We start from the raw sequence: 20,526 nt of genomic DNA, 5'->3' as shown, positions 1-20,526 counted from the left end.
TTAAAGAAACAATTGTATTTAGGACTTATTTATTCACACCTGGTGCACTGCTATTTCGTATGGGGATTAGATAATGAAACTGAGTAAGGTCGGCCCCAGTACCTTCAAATGAAAACTTTACGAGTATTATACCCGATATATCAAAAAGAAAGGTCCAATTTTTAGTTACTAAAAATTTTACCCTTTGTTGAACTTCATATCTTCTTAAAAATATTCCTTCAGTGCCAAATTAAAGTAACGTTGCACTTGTCATTGACAAATATATAAAACGAGAGCTAGTATTTGGTTGCGTACGAACTAGCTAGTTGGACCTAGACCCCGGACCACATATGGTAGCCAAACTATACATAAACAAATTGTGTCTCCTGTAACGGCCATCCTTCTGTAACTGGTGAAGCTCATAACTCTAAAACCATCTGGAAAATAAAAAGTAAAAGGTACTTCCTTGTGCTAGATACACCCAGTCTTTACTGACTTTCCTGGGTGTTGAACTTTGTATGTAATAACCAATTTATTTTGGTATGCATCGCCTATGTTAACTGTTTATCTTGTATAAACATACAACTGTAACAATCTATTGTTTAGACATGTGATTAGTTTTCATTGCCCATGAAATCAACATCTCACTAGTATATTGTAGCAAGTGTTGTTGCTTATTCTGTCTTCATCATATATTTGGAGTGTTCTTTTTTCTGTTCCAGTGTAAAGTTTTTGCACTGTTCTGTTTTTTTTTATTGCGTCCGCTGCCTTCCGATCTGTATTCCCAGGCAGTGGCCTGGCCAGGACACGTACGAGTCTCCCTTTGCCACGCCTCGTGGACATAACGGCATGCATGTATTTATATCCAAAACAAAATTAAAACGAAATGAAAGTATCACGTCCCTTGCAGGGAATGTCGTAGAAGTTAAGACGTCTGTCTCCTGCCGCAACTGCATCGCAACACCCACTACGCTCTCTCCCTACCGTACCTCACGCTGTTCTCATCCCTGGTAGCTCCTTCCATGATAAATTTGATGGAAGTTTGCTCACTTCTTTTTCCTCGTTCGCACCGTTTGCACGCCATCTGCAGGGCACTTTTTGTTGCTGTAGAGCTTGCAACGCTGTAGGGCTCAAGCTTGAGCTATCTTTTTTTAGTGTTTCCTTCTGACTTATGGCTGGCATCCTATACCACTTTGCATGTGAGTGCCAACGAACGCCTACTCTTACGCTATCCTCAATCCGTAATCAGCCGTAGGGGGAGCGGCTGACAATCTTCGAACCCTCGGACCCGCGACGTCCGGTAGAGTGGCCCAAGAGCGGCCCAAAATACAAAAAAAATTGCCCAGCGCGAGCAAGTGTGCGCAAGCTTCGCGGCGGCCGCCGGGCAGATAACAAAACCAAGAAAATGCCTAGCGCTCGTGTTTTCCTGCCAGGCAACGACCACGCAGCGTCACCTGCGCACGCTTGTCTAGCGAAGCATACCCACTTACAGAGATTTGCCAAGATTGCGTTGACCACCGGGCAGATAAAAAAAAGCCATAAAGCCCTGAGGTCTCGTGTGCGCATGTCTCGCGACGATGGCCTAGCGTCTCCCGCACACTTTTGTCAAGCTAAAAATACACACTTAGCGAGATTTCCCACGATTTGCAAAAATATACAACGCCCCCCCCCCCCCCCCCTACCCGCCCTAAGAAAAAACTCACAGGTTTGCCATAATCGTGGGAACCCTTGCTCAGAACGAGAGAAACTCCAGGGTTTGCCGTAATTGTAGCAACACTAGCTCGGAAAGAAAGCGCACGTCTTCACGCACGCACCTACGAGGTGATGTCCAATGATTATCACACAGGATTTCTTATGTTCATGTTTATAGCGCATATTTAAACATGGTGAATACAAGAACTGAAATGCTTTAACTATGTTTTAACAGTTTATTTTGTGGTACATAAGGCCACCTTTCTAGACATCGCATGTTATTGGACTTTTGAACAAGGTAGCCCTTGAGTGTGAGGGACAACAGACCAGTCATTGCGCAGTGTACGCGTAGAATAGAAAGTAGATAAGCTTGTTTGCCTCTTCGCAAACGAAGCGTATACAATGTTGAAGGCAGTCACACAAATAGAGACTTTACAGTAGTTTTTTTCTCAAATGTAACCTCGATTACTAATTACAGTGAACTCCCGTAAAGACTAAGTCGGTTAAGACGAATCATCGCTTATGCCGTACAGCGTGGCAACGTTTCTGTCGTTTGCGGTAGACCCAATGCACCACATCCGCTAAGACGAACTGCCTTGCACGCATTCTTTGGTTAGGACGAACACCGTTTTGGGGGGCCACCATTGCTGGCGATTGTGGATAGCGAACATGGCAGTTCTAGAGGGTTGCGGCGGTGAATTCACGCGGCCGGAGGGCAAGAAAAGTGAAAGAAAACCACTGCGCTAAGCGAACTCGTGCCACGTAGGAAGGGCGGATAAAGCTACCGCTCCTCCCACCCTTCAACCCACCAAGCCGGCGGCAAAGCGGCAAAGAAAAACAAGCGAGGGCGAGTTTTGTGGCCGCTCTGCTCCGGAGGAAAGGCGCAAAAGTAGGAGCATAAAAAAGTACGGAACAGGGCGACAGAGACTTCCGGTTAGCGACCATAACAGCTCTCGTCACTAACGCCATTTCTCAGCGGGAGCATTGAGTCCGCGTCGCTTTGCTCCATGAGTTCCACCGTGTCACCGCCAAGCAAGCGAGACAAAGATATAACTCTGTGTCTCTGCTGCGTTGTTGCTTGAAATAACGGGCGTACGCTCTCCGTCATCGCTTCAACAGGATAAAACCATGCAAGAGTGCTTAAAGGCTTCAATCAAGTTCCGCGCTCAAATCATTTTTTTTTGTCTTTGAAAGCAAAACTTTACTACTTTCGCTCAGCGATTCCGTGGAGGATGTGCAAATGACCTTTTGACCGGAGACACACCCCTGGCGCACACCCCTCAAAGCGGATGGCGTGATTCGCCGGGCCCGCTGTCGGCGCTGCGCACAAGGACGCATTTTCCGTGGTTCTACGCCGACCGAGCACCAGTCGCCGACACCGCTGCGGTCGAGGCAGCCGACAACCTCCACAGCCTCCCATTTATGCGGCGCTGGGTCGTCTCGGGCAAGGTGAATCGCCTCGCGCCCGGCGAAGAGAAACGGTGCGTTCGCCGTAAATGAACACCTCGTCCGCCGCATTCGCCCCGGCGAACGCCGTGTTCACCCGGCGTCCCCCTGTGAGCATTGCGCGGGACCGAACGGGTTTGAGACGTGGTCGGCACTACAGCTAAATCAAAGGTTAACCAAGCAAAACCAAGAAAACCAGGCTATGGCTAGCTTTTGCTTTGCATATACAAAGTTGCCTGAGCTAAGCCGCAGCCGTTTTTTCCTCCCGTGTATGTATACTTCATTCACCGTCTTGAAGCAATGTACTTGCGTGTACCTAGGCGTATTGCCGAATCTTTTATTTTTTTGGAAGGGCTTCTGATAAGACGAACTTCAGATAAGACGAACAAACAATCATGGTACCTTTGACGTTATCGTAACGGGAGGTCACTGTGTTAACAGCAGATCTATTGCAGGTGGAGCCTATTTGTTCGTCTGCTGAATGTGCTATGTTACGCAGGGTTAGAAGCTTCTTCCCTTACAGCCAGCAGCCTCCATGGGAAGGTCTTGAAACCGCCTCGACGGTAGTTCCCAGTCCCACCGATCCAGGGCGCAGTGGTCTCGCAGGTAGAGAGAGGGGACGGAGCCTCTCGCCTCTGCCGTTTAGCTGCCGAATCCTTTGCCCGGCTACAGCGCTGCCGTTCTTGGGCGAGGACCCGTTTACGTTCGGGCCGACACCAGAGAACCGCTTCTCCACTGTTTCAGCAGATTGCACCCAGGATGGATCCGGGTTTAGTTTTTTTTTAAATGTATTTACACATTAATTCCGTTAGTAGTCGGTTCAGCGGCATTGCACGGCCTATAGAAAAAAATTTAAACATTTATTTCTTGATTTACCTCTATCAGGCTATATGTGAGTATTTCGCCTCGATTGGAGCGGACGCAGACAGATTATTTGAAATTCTTCTCAGGCTTAATACCCTGCTATTCTACAACATTTGTGAATGATATTGCACAACAAAGCTATTCAGTCCGTATCTTTAAACTGGTATCGTGATAACTGCTTTACATGTAATCCAGAAGGCTGCAATTGATTAATTGATTCTTTATTTAGTGAGCGCTCTCCGCTAGTCGCCCGCAGACTTATTCCTTGTTTGTAGAACCCGCTTTATACTCACCGAGCATTCTCCGCACGTGTAGTTTAAAAATTCGTTTATTTTCGTTTTACCGGATGTTATACAGGGAAACAGCAAAAATGCGGCTTCAGTAACCCTTCTTGTAGAAGAAATTGTACTTAATGCTGAGATCGATTTGTCGTTCCGATGTAAATTAAATTCATAAAGCAACTAAATGTTACCGGAGACAAGAAGATAAAACCGCTATGGCTACGGAGTGTCATCTTTGAGAACACAACACGCGTTATTCCATAGATTTTACGAGTTATACAAAATACAACACAATAAGGCACAGTGACCCACATAAGGAGAGAAGTTTGCATCATCGCTAGCGTAGTGCTTATTCTTACTAACTGTGACTTCTGAGTACATCTGAATACATCCTTGCATTTGTGCGTTTTTTACGGGAAACTTTTTATTTTAAACTGCAATGCAGAGACTGCTGAAAGGAGTTTTTGACACAATAATGAAACAGCCAGGAGACTTGAAGCGGGTGCGGACTCTAAACAGTAGTCGTGCCCTCGAGACAACTCCCAACTTCGCTTCGCTTGTGTTTTTAGGAAGTTTCGCTGTGCACTCAATTTTCCTCGCCTTTTTCATCACGGTCTTTACTTGTGGTCTTAGAACAGCAACTTGTATTTCATTTGTACTAGTAAACAAGTTGAAAAGAGGAGCATTCTCTTTATGTAAACACATGATCCTCAAGTATTGGGAGTCGCCGATTACAGCCACGAACAAAAGGTTCCAGCTTAGTGCTCTGCAACCGTTACTCTTGCATATTTGTCTTGCATATAATAATAATTTGTTTTATAAAATGATAACGCGCATTTTATAAGGTTTTTTTTAAGCCTTATACGGTTGAATTTCAGCAATAAGAGATATAAGGGGGCGGATAACACAACCTTTTGTCGGCCCGTACAAAATAAGCTAAGGCATCTTTGTCGGTATCCCGGAACAACCTTAAGCTCAGGCGCCAAATCCTCTTTAAGCGAGCACTAAATAGATTATACAAAGCCGGATGAACAGCGGTTGTGAGATTACCACGCATTTAAAATTCCCACGCTCGCCGTGCCACCTAAGCTCTTTATCTTTACACCGTCGGGACAAAGCAGCGAGTTAAAAGTGTATACGAAGTGCCTAAATATCCAGACATGAATGCTTATCATAAAAAAAATATTCCACTAACCTTCAAAAGGGTTGCTTCCTTCTGTAGAACATAACACATTTGTGGAGCTCTGTTCTTGTAGAACGCGAAACGAGCTTAGAGTTGAAAATATATCCAGCTTTTACAAGGTAGCCATTTAAAATGGTCCTTAACAAAGGTTGTTTATCATCAGCAGTGTACTGCATAAAATCCTGGAAGAGCATTTCCAAGGGCTATAAGGGAAGCATCATAGGATTAGTGAAATACAAGCATAGGAGTTTGGTGGCTTAAATGACACTTAGCGTTCTGATATGTTCCCACAGAAAGCCAATTCTTTTTTGTCATGGTGGTGTAGAGGACGCACATTTGCGTTGTGTAAATTCACTTATTGAAGACGTTTTATGTACAGTCACTCAAAAAGCAGGTATTTAATTAATGCTATGTTCTATTAATGACTCCCGGGAAGAAAATGTGGGTGTCACCTAGCGGCTTGAAAGGAAACTTAGATCGGTCCAACGGGGCATGGAACGGAGAATGGTAGGGGTCATGCGGAGGGATAGGAAAACAGCGGCATGGCTTAGGGAACAGACTAAAATGGAAGACATTGTACTTCAAATTAAGCGCAGGAAATGGGCATGGGCTGGTCCCGTAATACGTATAAAGGACAACAGGTAGACCATCATTTAACAGAGTGGCTGGCACTAGACCTTAAACGCAATACCGGTCGGCCGAGGAACCGATGGAGAGATGACCTACGAATATCTGGGGGGGGGGGGGGGGGGAAGCATGGACTCAGTTAGCACTCGATAGGCATGGCTGGAGATCTTTGTGGAGGCTTTTGTCCGGCAGTAGACACAACCAGGCTTATGATGATGATAATGACGACCAGGCGAGCGTACACAACAGCAACGAAACAATCACACCTTATTTAGTACCTGCTGCCACAGTCGCGCATAGTTAACGACAAAGGCTTACAGAACCGCTTATTTGTTGCAAATTATTCGTTTTAACTTTCTTTTAAACGACCGCTAGATAAATTCACCAACCAAGCACTGGAACTCCGATTGCTGCTAACAGAAAAAGAAGAAAAACAAAACATGGTAAGCGAGACGACAAAGAAATATGTTGACTTTGGGAAGTTTCCCCTAATAGCGGAAAATTTTCGCAACAACGAGGCTGTTGATGACTTCCCAGAATATTTGTGAAACACCCACACATTGTGTGTATACTTATTCAAATTGATTTATTAGCATTTCATTTTGTGCTCTATGATTCGCAAGAAACAAGCGGCGTATTTTCACGCATATATGCCTGTATGGTTTGCAGCTTGCTGTGCTGCGATTGATCGGGTATTATTTTATTAATCTTTAACGAGAAATCAACGGCGATGGCACGCAGCTGCATTGAAGTAAAAAATCGTGGAAATATGTTCCCCGGCGCACTTGCTGTGGCAAAAACGTTGCTCGTTTACTGTACCTTGCCTGCCTCTAACGGCCTCTGTCTCGCTGTGACGCAGCCTATTACCTAAGTTTGTTGGTGCTTAACCAAAATTAAATACATAGCTCTTGTTGTAGAAGGCAATTATTTGTTGGCTTTTTGCACATTTTATAAACTGTTAAAAAGAGACTCCAGCACACCCAAAAGTGCAGACACCAAGGAAATGTATACCATCAAGAGGAAATTTTATGACATGCTGTCGCCTCAAAATATCGCCATCAAGTGGGTTGACTGGAACATCTTTAGTGTCTAAAGTTACGTAAAAACCAGAGGATACGGTGAAAGAAAATGTTGCGCCGTTACTTTCCCAGTTTCTTGTAGTTTAGAGTGCCTTAGTACTCTGAACATGTACCAACTAGCTCAGTGGTCGGCATTACTTCACATTTTTTTTGTATTGCGAGGCCACGCTACCGTGTCGGTCCCTTCACTGTGTCCTTTGAATTCTTTAGCAGTTTGGGTACCCTGCGTTGAAGTAGTTTCCTTATATTGAGGATGTGAAACAAATAAAGCGTGCGGAAGAGTCATTTCTTTCTAAAATGATGCCATAAATCTAAACGTCTGTGGATATGCCTCTCCCCTAGTGGTATTTGATGCGAATGGTGCCGCATTCAAGCTTGTTCAGCTAGTCCCGATGAGTGCGCGTAGTTGGTGGTTTTCCATTTCTACTGCCTAGTACTTCTTAAGGAATTGTTTGCTCTTGGATTTTGCCGCTATTTTAGTGGTGCTTTTGTTCGGTACTGACAATGTTTAGACAAGAGCCACAGCACAGAGCGCATTGGCACTTTCCCGAGGTTTACACACCCCGTCTGCTTTGTTCTGATCGAAACCTTCTGCGTCAAAGTAATAAAAATATCAAAACAGGGTGCTAAACACGGGCAGATTTTGCTGCAGAACATTGCAATAGCTTACAACTGCACGAACTCGTTGTGTGGGAATGTTTTTAAGGTTTTCCTGTATAGTGAACGCTGTGAAAAAGACTTCCACTACCCAGTTTTCAGTTGCATCACAGCACTTGTTAGTACACAGGAAAGTACACGTCTTGCTGATTTTGTGTGGTGGGATTATAAATGAACTCAAATTAGGTTTTAACTCACCGAGGCTATAAAATTCTCGTCTAGAAGGCAGAAAGTAGTAAGTATGGCTGCGAACTCGTGCAGACGAATTGGGCAATCTCCGAATGAGCGTTTTTGTATTGCTGCTGCATAAAAAATGCAACGTTCAAGACAGAGAATGAAGCCCATTGTTCCAAGCGCAGCCGTACAATGCCTTATACACTGCGCCACTGTTTCAAGGGGAGGGACGGGAAGGGGGGTCGCCGTTTCAGATAGATTAGTAAATTCAAGTGTTCCTCAGTGTGCCATTCCGCCGTATGGCTCTCACCGGAAGAACGAGCCGAGACGTAAAGCTACACTACAAGAAAGCGCGGTTTTTGGGGGCTGTTGTACCAATGAAAACGTTAAAAAAATTAAATGGCAGCTTAGAAACACAGCGGTCATTGTTTCTTATTTTATTTTTGGTGCAATATACGACTGCAGTAGACAGATGCTAGGCGGTGTCGACAAGCGCTTCTACAACGCTGTCACCGAACGATAGGCATCCCAATCCAAGGGGGATGGGCCTAACTCTCCCTAGTCATTTGTCGAGTGACAGTTCATTTTAAGGTATGGCTTCGCGCTTGGGAACGTTCGAAATACACACAAAATAAATGAACAAGCGTTCAGTGTTCGAGATCCCTTAGCCGCACCTCTGGCGAGCTCCTTTTCTAAAGCAATCATTTTAAATCAACGCTTTAACTTAAAAAATCATACTTTAACATAAATTTTTGATTGAACATCACAAGAGGTTCCACAGCCTTTTCACGCGCTAGGAACACAATCGCTGCCTCCATAAGTGGTAAACGTCACCGCGGCAAACTTTGATGATGATGATGGTTAGAGTTTTTTGGCGCAAGGCCAGCTGGGGCAAAGAGCGCCAAACAAACGTATCTTAAAAAAATAGTGGCTACTAAAGCCAGAACAACAATAAAATCAATTACTGCAATGGTGATGGCTGGTGATAGGGCCAGATTTGATTAAGCGTGATAGGAAATGAGGTTTAAAAATTTAACGTCTGACAAATACTCAAACACACGTTTCATGGAAACCATGGCATCGTCAGCTAGAAACAGTGATGGATGTAGGGGGTTCTGTTGTCTGTAGATTTCTCTGAAGTCTTTGTGTCGTGTTGTGTGAAGTGCCTTGCATGTGATTAGTATGTGCACTACGGATAGGGCCTCTCCGCACCTGCTGCACTGGGGTCTAGAAGATCCCGTCAGCAGATACGAGTGCGTCGCATGGGTGTGCCCTATCCGCAGCCTACCCAAGGCGACTTCCGTGTGTCTGTTGTGTGAATCAGCTGTGTACCGTCCCAAGTGTGGCTTAATTACATGTAGTTTGTTGTCTGTGTGTTCGTCCCAGTGTGTCTGCCATGTTCTGCGCAGGTGTTGTCTTATGTGTGGCTTGAGGTCTGTGTAGGGTATCGTTGTAATGTCTACAGTGTTCCTGAGTGCAGCAGCAGCGGCCCTCTCGTCTGCCAACTCGTTCCCAGCGATCCCTGCGTGTCCTGGGACCCAGCAAAGGACCAGCTCATGCTTTTGTGCATACACGGACATGATAGTGTTGAATACAAGATTAACTATGTGGTTTTGGGGGGGCTTGTGCGATGACAGTGCGCGAACAACACTCAAAGAATCTGTATAGATGATGGAATTGGGAATTTGATTTTCAAGAATGTGTCGTACAATCAGTAAAATTCCATACGCTTCTGCTGAAAAAAGTGTTCTGTGCACGCTCATGGTTCTGGCTGCATTGAAATTTGGACCATGAGCAGCGCACGACACCATAGTGGAGGTTTTAGAAGCGTCACTATAAAATTCTGCACATGGGTATTTAAACTGCAAAGACAAAGTGCTGCAGTACTGCAGCTCGTGGTACACGATTTTTGCCAGGTCTCATAAAAGAAAGGTCGCACGACACAGGGCGAACTTGCCAAGGCGGTACAATGTTAGAAAAGCATGACCTATATACATCTAAAAACGAAGCACTGAGATCCGAGGCTCGCTCTCTCACTCTAAGTGAAAAGGGCAGAGGAACGGATGGGCGATTTACAAAGAGCAGAGATGTTGATCAAAGAGCAGAGAGGTCAAAGAGCAGAGACTTTGACCCAATTCATTCCAGTAACGTGAAATAGACACTCACACTATGGGACGCCGTTCCAGCTACATTTTTAACTCGATGCTCCAGCGAAGAATTTGATCCGCTTGAATAAGGAAGGAGTAGTTACGATTGCCAAAAAGCGAGAAGGAACTCGTGTGGCAAATTAAAGCTGAATTTTAGTTGTCGTGTTTTCCCAATGCTGTTGAAACGTCCAAAAAATATGTTTTTTAAACTCGTACATATACTCACTTCATAAATTTAGAAGAGGAGCTGGTTTAGTAATTACGACACCAATATCTATTACGGACGGGGTTAAAAATTCCAAATTCTCAGGAAAGCACGACGGTGCCCATGTATTGACTTGTTCCAAGTTTCCGATTCAATGATTCACTGCATTTAATCAGTTAAACTATCTGCCATAGTTGTACTCATCCATAAACTAACACAAATTGAGAACTGTATTTACTTAAGCGACAGCAGGCCGGAATTATAATCAATGAGCCGCAGTACCATGTTTAATGCCCATTAATATGTTCTTTCGTCGAGCAGCTATATTCAGCGCAATCTGGTTTGATTGTTACTCAGCGCTAATATTCTTACGCGCTTGATTTAATTTGAACCACTTTTTACGAAACGTGTTGTTAGCCCTACCATTACTGACACTTTTATTTCTACCTCTATCAACACCGATTATCCTAGTATTACTGCTTTCAGAGCCCCGTAAGCACGCACGCACAGAGCTAATTAGGTGCTACCTGTCAAGAAGATCAAACCGTAACTCTGCTTGCATGGATATTTCAGCTACATTTCTGGCGTCATTTTTCAGTAACGGCACTATTACTAATCATATCGCTCACGAAAGAATAAATATGCATTTTACTTTCGTTTTTTCTCATAATTGGTAGCATTTGTAATCGTATTTGTTAATTTTTTCCCTTGTTCACCGGCTAGCAATACTGTGTAAATGTGTGCAATAAATTTTCGCAATTACTTCTAAGGTGTCGCTACTAAAGTGATTGTTTCATGTCGCAATTGTATACGAACGCATATGGTGACATGTATTGCCTAGTGGCGTATCGTTAGCGACCTATATTAAGACCTGTGATCAACACCCTTCAGAGCAGGTCGGTCTAAGGTCTATTGCGTAAGGTGGGTGGCATACTGAGCATTGGCTAGATAAAATCCGCTGACATATTTTTGTCTATATTTTTTTTGTCTAGGATTGCAAAGTCAGCGCTCGAGTTAATCAAACGGAAAAAGCTTGTGTGAGCAGAATGATCCTGACCAATCACTCAGTATTCATGGGGGGTGGGGGGGTTGTGATGCTGCTGTCTATTTCTAAAGATGCACATAAACAAACACACACAAAAAAACAAAAGACAGCACCGAAATGTGTGGATTTCATCATTGGACAGGCACACCGTAAGGTTCTGCTATAAGGTTGTCACGATTCGCTGTTCATCGTATGGGGCGCCCCAGTGAGCCTTTACGTGGGGTTTAGTTTAATAACATGCAAAAAGATATGAATAAATGTTGCAACGTGCCTCAGAACGAGATGTTATCGCTGCGGTAAAGAACCCCGCGATCAATTCTCCTGGTTACTGCAAAAAGGCTGGTACCGGCAATCAAGCTGGCGATTAAAACTCCTGGCATTGAGACGGGCCGCCAGACGTTATAGTACGAACTCTTAGAAAATACTCATTGGCTCTTTTTGCTCCAAATGCAAGTAAGCACAGTGTACCCTTGGGATTTATTAGACTGTTCAGGCCGTAGTTTTACTATGTTCTCCCGTTTATACATGATTAAATGAAAGCGCAAAGATGGAGTAGAAAGACGAGCATGTTAACCAGACGATATTCTAGTTTGATATCCCACACATGCGGAAAAAAATGAAAATAACGCTCACTGGATGAAAGGGATGTGTATTCAATTAAGTGAATGTAGTTTTGAACTATTGCGATAGATGCTTTATTCATGGCGGGACCACCACAAAACTAATAACTAAGTGAATAGTGACACAGATTGAACAAAAGAGCAACTTCACAAGCTTTGTCGTCTGCCTGAGAAAAATGAATACTGAAGAGTGCATTTCCAGTACAACTAACCAGGCATCAGAACTTGACTCCCCTTTGGCCAGAAACATTTGTCATAACTTTGAAAACAGAATGCAGTTCGTATCTTTCCGAAATGAATAAATGTGTAGTTACTAACGCAAGTTAAGTTCGTTTCTTCTAATCTTCATCACACAGAAAGATTACACCTTTTTGAACGCTTAAGTTGCATTAAAAAACATATAAGAACAGGAAACTGTGCTTAGAAGAACAAGGAAAACTGCGCGCTTTTGAGTGTTGTGAGCTCCGTTCTAGTCTCCACTCTCTGAAGTGAACATTTTTGTGCTTGCAATTTTGTTGCTGGAAATTCTTCCCCATATCCTGCATCACCGAAAGAACTAAAGTTGGAAAGCACCAAGCAGCCTTAGTCACTCTGGATTACGGGATGCCCCAAACAAAAGAAGACTGATTTGTAGACTCCACTTCCTTTGACGAATCTAGATGCACGTAGACTGAAAACTTACTAACTCTTTTAATGGTGGTGGTTACCTTTTTGATGACATTTATCCACCTTGGTCTTGTATTTTAGTCTATCTTCACTGCAAGCTCGGCTTTTGCTATCTCAGATTGTGTCTTCGTACTTCAATCAAGGCCTCTTCTTTTTCTTATTTCTTCTCTCTCTTCGTTGCTGCTCGCTCAGCTCTCGCATCACGCTCGCCTGTCCCGGAAGGCGAATGGTTGTTTTTAGCTTCCGAATTCGTCGAGTGTAGCCTTTCACTAAGTGTTTTCTTCAGCCGGGCGAGATGCCGTTAGTCGTACCCTTTCCGCCGAATACCCTAACGGATTCGAGCTCTTGTTAACCGACGGAAGCAATTTTTCTTCCTTTTTTTAAGGTTGCAGACGAGCGGGCGACTAGAGTGCAATTCTTAAGAAAGAAAGCTCGGCGCAGCTTTCGGTCGCGCTTTCTTCTGGCTTTACCTTTTCTTTTGCTGCACTGTAGTCCTTCTGTGCTTTTCTGGGTGTTGTAGTGGTCCTGGCGCCTCACCCAGGCCGTTGTGTCACCCAGGTTCTTACTCCCCTTGTTCTCCCTTCTTTCGCTTGATCCCATTTTTGTCTTCAGGCCACTGTCATTTCTCACTGTCATGTTACACCCAGTACCTTATGATTGCCACTTTACTTGTTGTCTTGTGTATAACAGTTATCTATTGCCATGCACATCTTTTTATTGTTATTATTTTCTTCAAGAAAAGTGCGCGTTTTACTTTTTGCACGTGAACGCAAGGATGACAAGCATGAGATATAATAAAACGTCCCTAAGATGCTCAAAACCGGTTCCGTTTTGTGCGCGTGTTAGCCGAGTGACGACTTCGGGGAATTCATTTCGAGCCATCAAATTTTATTTTTCCTTGCAATCTTTCAGTGTTGGCTTTTCCAACCTGAGGACCGGCATCTGCCCTTCGCAACCCCCAAATAAACGCGAACAGAAGATTCCTCACTAACCCGCTATTCCCCGTAGAAACATATCGCTCCAACAATATCTCTCTTTCTGCCCTCCACTATATTGATGGGACATTGCTACAATAGCTAAAATATATCGCGGATATTATGACCGTCCAGTACGCCAAGCGACATACAGAGGAAGATTAAAAAATTACCGGCGTGACGCCAAATTCAACATTATAACGAAGAAAAATCGACACGCGCAATTGATAGATTTAACCTTGATATTTTGTACATTTCTTTCACTCGTGATCACGGGGACCATCTTTCTAGAGTTGCGACTTTTGCCGCCATGGGTAAACCTTTAGCGTTTAGATAATTTCGTCTCAATTTCCAGTTGAAAACTGCTTCCAAATCTTTTCTCCAAGGCTTTTCTGACGTTCTTATCAAAAGCGGAAACAGTCGCATAATATACGCCTCGAGATTCGCGATCGCTGCGCCGCCTGCCGCCGCTTCTCCGTGGCGTTTGCGGGATTAGCGCTGCGTGGCTGATAGGTGGTCATGCAGTGTTTTGGTTCTCTTTTGCTTCTCTTTGCCTTTCCGCGCAATAATCAACTTGTTATGGTGACGTCTGTAAGCTAACTGCACGTTTAGGGCACTTAAAAAAAACAGCTGCGTCTTGGTAGAGCGCTCTTAACGCCAACAAGAGCTACCCGGGGAGGCGGTTCTGCGCGCTTCTTGGCCGCTCTTGCGGGCGTCAGCGACGGTAGCAGCATATCACCGCTGCCACCTTCGAATACGTCAGCACAAGTTAATTATATGTATTGTCGCCTCGATTAGACCTGATATTGGCACTGTAAGAGGTTGGTTCGTTTTGCAGCGCAGACAACAAATGCGGCTTTGCTTGGAATATGTACGTCGTAGAAAAATATGTTTCGGGGATGTGGTAACCCAATAGCTGACAAAAACTTGTGCCTTTTATGGGAATATAAGCCACGCGAAAATGTTAAGTACACTCAAAGGCTGTGCATTGTCAGATATGTGCCCACTCATGCCTTACAGTAAGAACGAAGGTATATGTTAATGAAACCACGGGAAAATGAATGGTCTGCAAGTCAGGAATAAATAGAATAGTCGTACGGGAATGAAAAAAAAAAACGAGTGCAGCCTCTGAAATGATAAAGACGTTTGTTTGAGCAAGGTAGTATTCACCAGACCAACTAGATGCGAAATGCACTGATATTTCGCTAGACATGAGAGGGGGGGGGGGGGGTTGAGGAGGAGGACGCTCAACTATCGTTGGTTACAAATGCGAAGCGAAATCAACTAATGAACGTCTTAGTAATCACACACACAAGCTGCGTGTTCTCTTTTCGTTTGTTTTTCGCCTTCAACGAACGGCTGATCACCCGGAGGACACATTTTTGAAGAATACAGGCAGAGTCTTTGAAAGACTCTGATACAGGGTAGGCAGTTCACAAGCGATACGAGGTGTCGTTGGAAGAGTTGATTGATTGATTGCAGGGTTTAACGCGCCGACGCAACGGAGACGATGAGGCACGCCGTAGTGGAGGGCTCCGGATTAATTTTGACCACCTGGAGATCCTTAACGTGCGCCGAAATGTCCTACACACGGGCTCATTGGAAGAGTGTCGTATCTGATAAGGGTCTCTGATTTCGGTTTAGCTAGATTCTGCAGTCTCCCTGTGTCATATGACGATGTTTCGAAGAAGTGTTTGGTCACGGACGCGGATTACTCTATAAGCCCATCTTCGCGCTTCTCGTGGAGGATAAATGTAACAGATGAATCTTTGCGAGCGCTCACCTCGGGACAAGACGACACAGCAATAATTTGTCGTCGTGTGCTGACTGCCGAGTGTAATTTTGCATTATCCATCGTACTTCTTTGGTACAATGCTTGTGAAATTTATGCCGCATTGGCTTGTTCATGCTACTGATCAATATCTGATATGTGATATTGGCAGGCGTAACTTGCGCGCTGTCAGGTATGAGGGCTCCGCTGGATTTTGTAAGTGCACAAAGTCGATTTACATCATAGTTTGTATGGCCGCAACATGACCATCGGAGGAAACACTGCTTACGGAGACACTGCCACTAAATTTCAGGGCAGCGGGATTGCAATCAGCTGCATGCAAATGCTGGCTTCGGGACGCCGGCCTGTGACACACGCCCGCCGCTCATATAAATCTCACTAAGATCGCGTCATAAACGTTTATACTCTCGTGAACACACCACGCTTGCAAACAGAGTGCCTGCTCCACGTTATTCGGTATTTCGAACGCGGACAAACGGTAAATCGCTGTCTTGAACGAGCCCCAAAAGCAACGGCGACAGGGGGGAGCGGGCCGGGGACTCCCGCGCCTGCTTTTGAAACGGGCCGCTAGGGGGATTTCAGTGGCGCCCCTACAGGCCGCGCTCGAGGCGTATAGTCCTACACAAACCGCCATTCCTTGTATATTGAGCTACTCTATGCGGTTAAGGCGCCACAGTTGCAGTTTTGACTGCAGAAAAATGAAGCATCACTTGTTTAAAAGTGAGAGTAATACAACACTTGTAAGAGTTGTTTTCTTCAAGACGCACTGCTTCCTAAAGGTTGAAAAACTTGAATTTGGGTTATTTTAAACAGCTGTGCGAAATCACTAGCCTTTAGAATTACATGAAACGTCGTGTGTATAGAGTCTCCATAGCAATACGGCGTGGTATATTTTTGCGGAAGAAAATGCGAGTAATGTGTGTTTCCCTCTTTTTTGGAGGTGGGGCAGGGGGACCAGTACGCATTTTTCGATAGTGGCTCTTGTCTTCAGGATCCTCTGGAGGAAATAAAAAAAAGTTACTTCTACCAAGAGTATTCTCGTGCTGACTTCGCTTCCGTAACTCCCTGTGGCCAGTAACGAAACTAAGTGTTGATGTTTTTTTATGTACAACAAAGTATTTCACGTATGACTGCGTCATGTAACTTGTGTTTAACACGCTTCACGCATGCTTAGTCTAACTCTACTTCAGCGAACATATCTAAGCAGCACGGATAATATCTCCTAATAAATAACTTGATTCGAAAGTACTTTTCTCCCAACATTGAAGTCGTTCACAAACTGTTGTTTCATGCATCTTCCTCTGTGCCATAATTGGCCTATAAGTGTAAAAATATTAAACATTGCGGACTTGCTTATTGCACTTTAACTAGCTTTACACAGACGCCTTTCAGTCAAGTGCGAGCAGGCGCTCCCCAAGTGAGCAAATCGGGGAGTATAGTAACGGCTATAAGGACGTGAAAATATCCTGAACATAAGAAAACAAAACGATTTACACTATATTACCACAGAGAAGATGCAGAGCGGACCAATAACCGTTCATTAGCACGCCTATCGTTATTGTATTTATTTATTTTTAATATTTATTTATCTATTTCTTTATTTAATCCTTTAAATACGCACTGCAGACCATTGGCAGGTCCAAGCGGGGGAGGCACAAAAAAGGAAGGAACAATACAAACAATCAGGAAATTTACACAGTGAGTAATTCATTCTCAATAGTACGAACAAACAAGGCACTTATAAAATGCGTAATGCGTTGCGGTCTAGTGTCGTAGGGGAAAAAAAAAGGAACATTTAAATGTGTCAGTAGCCGCAAAGTATGGGGCGAATGCATTCTGTTTGTGTTGTCTAGTATGTCTTTGTGTCCAAGTTTGTGTCCTAGGAAGGATAGTTTACGGAATGCATAGCACCAAACAGTGTCAATATTTTTATTCATACCACTGCTCCGTTTTTGGAAATAGGGCATTGATTTTTACACCTATTCTATGCTTGTGGTTATAAGAGGTGCCCACTAACATCGATGAGAGATTGTTTTGTTTCCTATTGTCTAAATTTTTAAACTTCACAATAATTGCGTAATCATGACTCGTAGGCAGCTAACCCCTGATTTGTTTAAAGTATTTAACTGATTTTTCTTAATGTTGTGACCCAAACAACAACTCCAAACTAACCACACGCCTTCAAATCTCTAACTATGACCGATCTGTTACTCATTCTTCCTTAAAATGGCTATAAATCGTTTCCATCCAAATGCAGGTCGGAACAGTGAGCAATTCACAACTGACCTCTAGTTTTCCATGCCTACCCTTTTTTTAGACAAAACCGCAGATTCTCTCACGTTTTTGCTCGTGGGTATGACTATTCGATGTTCCCTTGAGCTTCAATGCAGTATTTTCATGCGTACGTCCCGCCTCGCCGTCCCTCTTTGCTGAAAAACAAACCACTCAGGCACCGCGCATGGAGGTCAATAATGCGCAGGTGAGCTTGGTATATCTTCAAATTTTTTATAACCTTTTTTTCGTAATGTCCTGAGACTTGTAACAACCGCGAGCCAACTGCGAGGTTTTCGATTGGCTACGTAGGTAATACTTAAGATTTTTTTAACGTTTGAAATGAACTTTTTAGAAATGACAGCATTTTTAAGCAGCCCACCCAAAAGAATTAATTTTCAACAGTTACCTTATCGTTCAAAACATGACGTAGCGCTATCATTGAAGAATTGGCCAAGTGTTGAGTGATCATTCGATAAGAAACTCGTGAAAAAGTTGCAGTCGCTGGAGCAAAATAGAAATTGCTGACGAATGAGAGTTGAGCGTTAAGACAACATGACAACAATATTTAAGTTTCATGTTGCTAATTGGAGAAAGTAAAATTTACTCCTAACTGATATCAATTTTGGGGTGCCATAAAACAGTTTCATATTGGCATTAGTTTTTTTGCTTTATCGCTCATATCATTGTAAAAAGACCATAAAATTATTTCTACGGTTGCCATTTAGTTGGAATGAATATTCTCGTTGGAATAAATATTCTCGTGACCCAGAGAATCTGCGGAGCCTACCACATGTACAGTCATAAACAAATGGTATGCGAACAACACAATATCCGCCAGAAGACGCGAAGTAAGAAAAAGTACTGTTCGTGGAGGTCCAATAATGGCGCGCCATCGGCATACTCGAAAAACCGTATTTCGCAGCGTTGTTACTGTAATTTACCCACACGTGGGTTTGACTTGAACGGAAAGAAGTCGAGCTATTTGTGCGTTCTGGTTCATAATTTAATGATCATGTTTCAGTTGTACGTGACTATACATTTGTTATAGGGCTTAGTTGACGCTGAGAATAATTACGAAGCGTTAGGTTATCAGACATAGACAAAGAAAGGGTCGACGTACCCAGCAAATCAGATAGATTGTGGGGTAAAGTAAGGACTTCATGGTCGGAATAGCACTTTGGTGCAAGAAACGCATGAAATGAAATCCGCAAGACACAAATAGGAATCCAATCAAATGAAATCAATTTTTATTTTCAACATTACAATGTTGAAGGTCACCCAGGCAAAAAAGCTACTAGACACAGCTTGACGGGACCAGGTGGCCCAATATAAACTTCGACGACGCACATGAATACAGTGATAATTGAAAATAACGAAATTTATACAATCACGTGATATGAGAAGTCTATTTTTACAAAAAACATCTTTATAACAGGAATCGAAGTGTGCATAATCTGTAAAATCGAAATCTGTAAAATCGAAATCTAGAATCGAAAGGCTACAAAGGAATCCACGTGCAGTGTGCGTTGTGGCTTTGATTTGTTCTTCAAGTTCCGTTCTATGACCACTTCCAGTCTGTAATCTGTCATTTCTCCTTCAATTATTCCGTCAACATCGGTACAGAGCCCGAGGAACAACGGAAAAAATCATAATAAATAACACAGCTTTGAAATCAAGCTTGCAAGAACATGCGCGTCTACGAGGGGACCGCGGCCAACATAATAAAAAAGTCTGCTTGAAAGCAACGTGAAATACTTTTGAAAAAGCGTTTCTGAAACAGGACGACATCAGCAGGCTTCTACCCTGGCTATTTTAAGTTCGCCATCGTGTTGCCGCGTAGCAACAACAGTTTTTCTTCTCGTGCAACCGAAGAAGCGGTGCCTGAAACTGTGCCGTTAGTTTTTTCACACAAGGTTAACAATAGGTTAACAAGAGCAAAATAAAAGGTTCACCAACGGTTAAAGAGAGAGAGAGAGAGAGAGGAAGAGGGAGAGGGAGAGGGAGAGGAGAGAGACGCACATCACCTTGTAAATCGAAACATTTGTGAACCAAAGATTCCAAAAGGTTAGAGAGAGAGAGAGAGAGAGAGAGAGAGAGAGAGAGACAGAGACAGAGACAGAGACAGAGACAGAGACAGAGACGCACAGCACCGTGTAAGTCGAAACATCTGTGAACAAAAGGTTAACAAAAGGTGAACAAGAACAAAATAAAAGGTTCACGAAAGGTTAGACAGGGAGAGAGAGTGTCTCCTGGAGAGGCGTGCTGCACATGCCCGAGAAGCATTTGATTGGATTGGATTGAATTGAATTGGATTCAGATTGGATTCGATTGGATTAGATTGAAATGAATTAGGTTGGATTAGATTCGGTTAAATAAATTGTATTGGATTGGATTCTATTGTAAGTCGTTTTAGCAGCAGTAACCACTCTCGCGGGTGGTTTGCGGTAAGAACTATCCCAGTGCTTCGCCCACTCATCATGGTTCACTTCGTGGAGATGCTTGCATTTCTTTTTTTTCATGTTGTCACTGCCAATATATTCTTTTTTTAATCACCGGTTGTCTCTAAATTTTAACAGAGAAAAACGGACGCAAGTTCTAGCCCAGCCGGCGCAGGATTCGTGGTTTCACGGTTCTGAAAGAGTAGAAACCAATACAATCACCGACTACATACGCAGGCATTAATGGTATGCCAGACACAACAAAAGTGTAAATATTCCAATCAATCACAGTTTATTTCTTGCATAAGCGAGTTTTGGAGGAATTCAAAGGCGTTGATGTTTTTTTCTGCGTCGCGTGGATGCTGACTTACGAATATGGTAAG

This window comes from Haemaphysalis longicornis, unplaced genomic scaffold (genome assembly GCF_048455015.1).
Source record: "Haemaphysalis longicornis isolate Haplotype H1 unplaced genomic scaffold, Haemaphysalis longicornis Haplotype H1 scaffold_4, whole genome shotgun sequence".
Taxonomy (NCBI): domain Eukaryota; kingdom Metazoa; phylum Arthropoda; class Arachnida; order Ixodida; family Ixodidae; genus Haemaphysalis; species Haemaphysalis longicornis.
The sequence above is the reverse complement of the archived record's forward strand: the minus strand, read 5'-3'. Positions refer to the sequence as shown.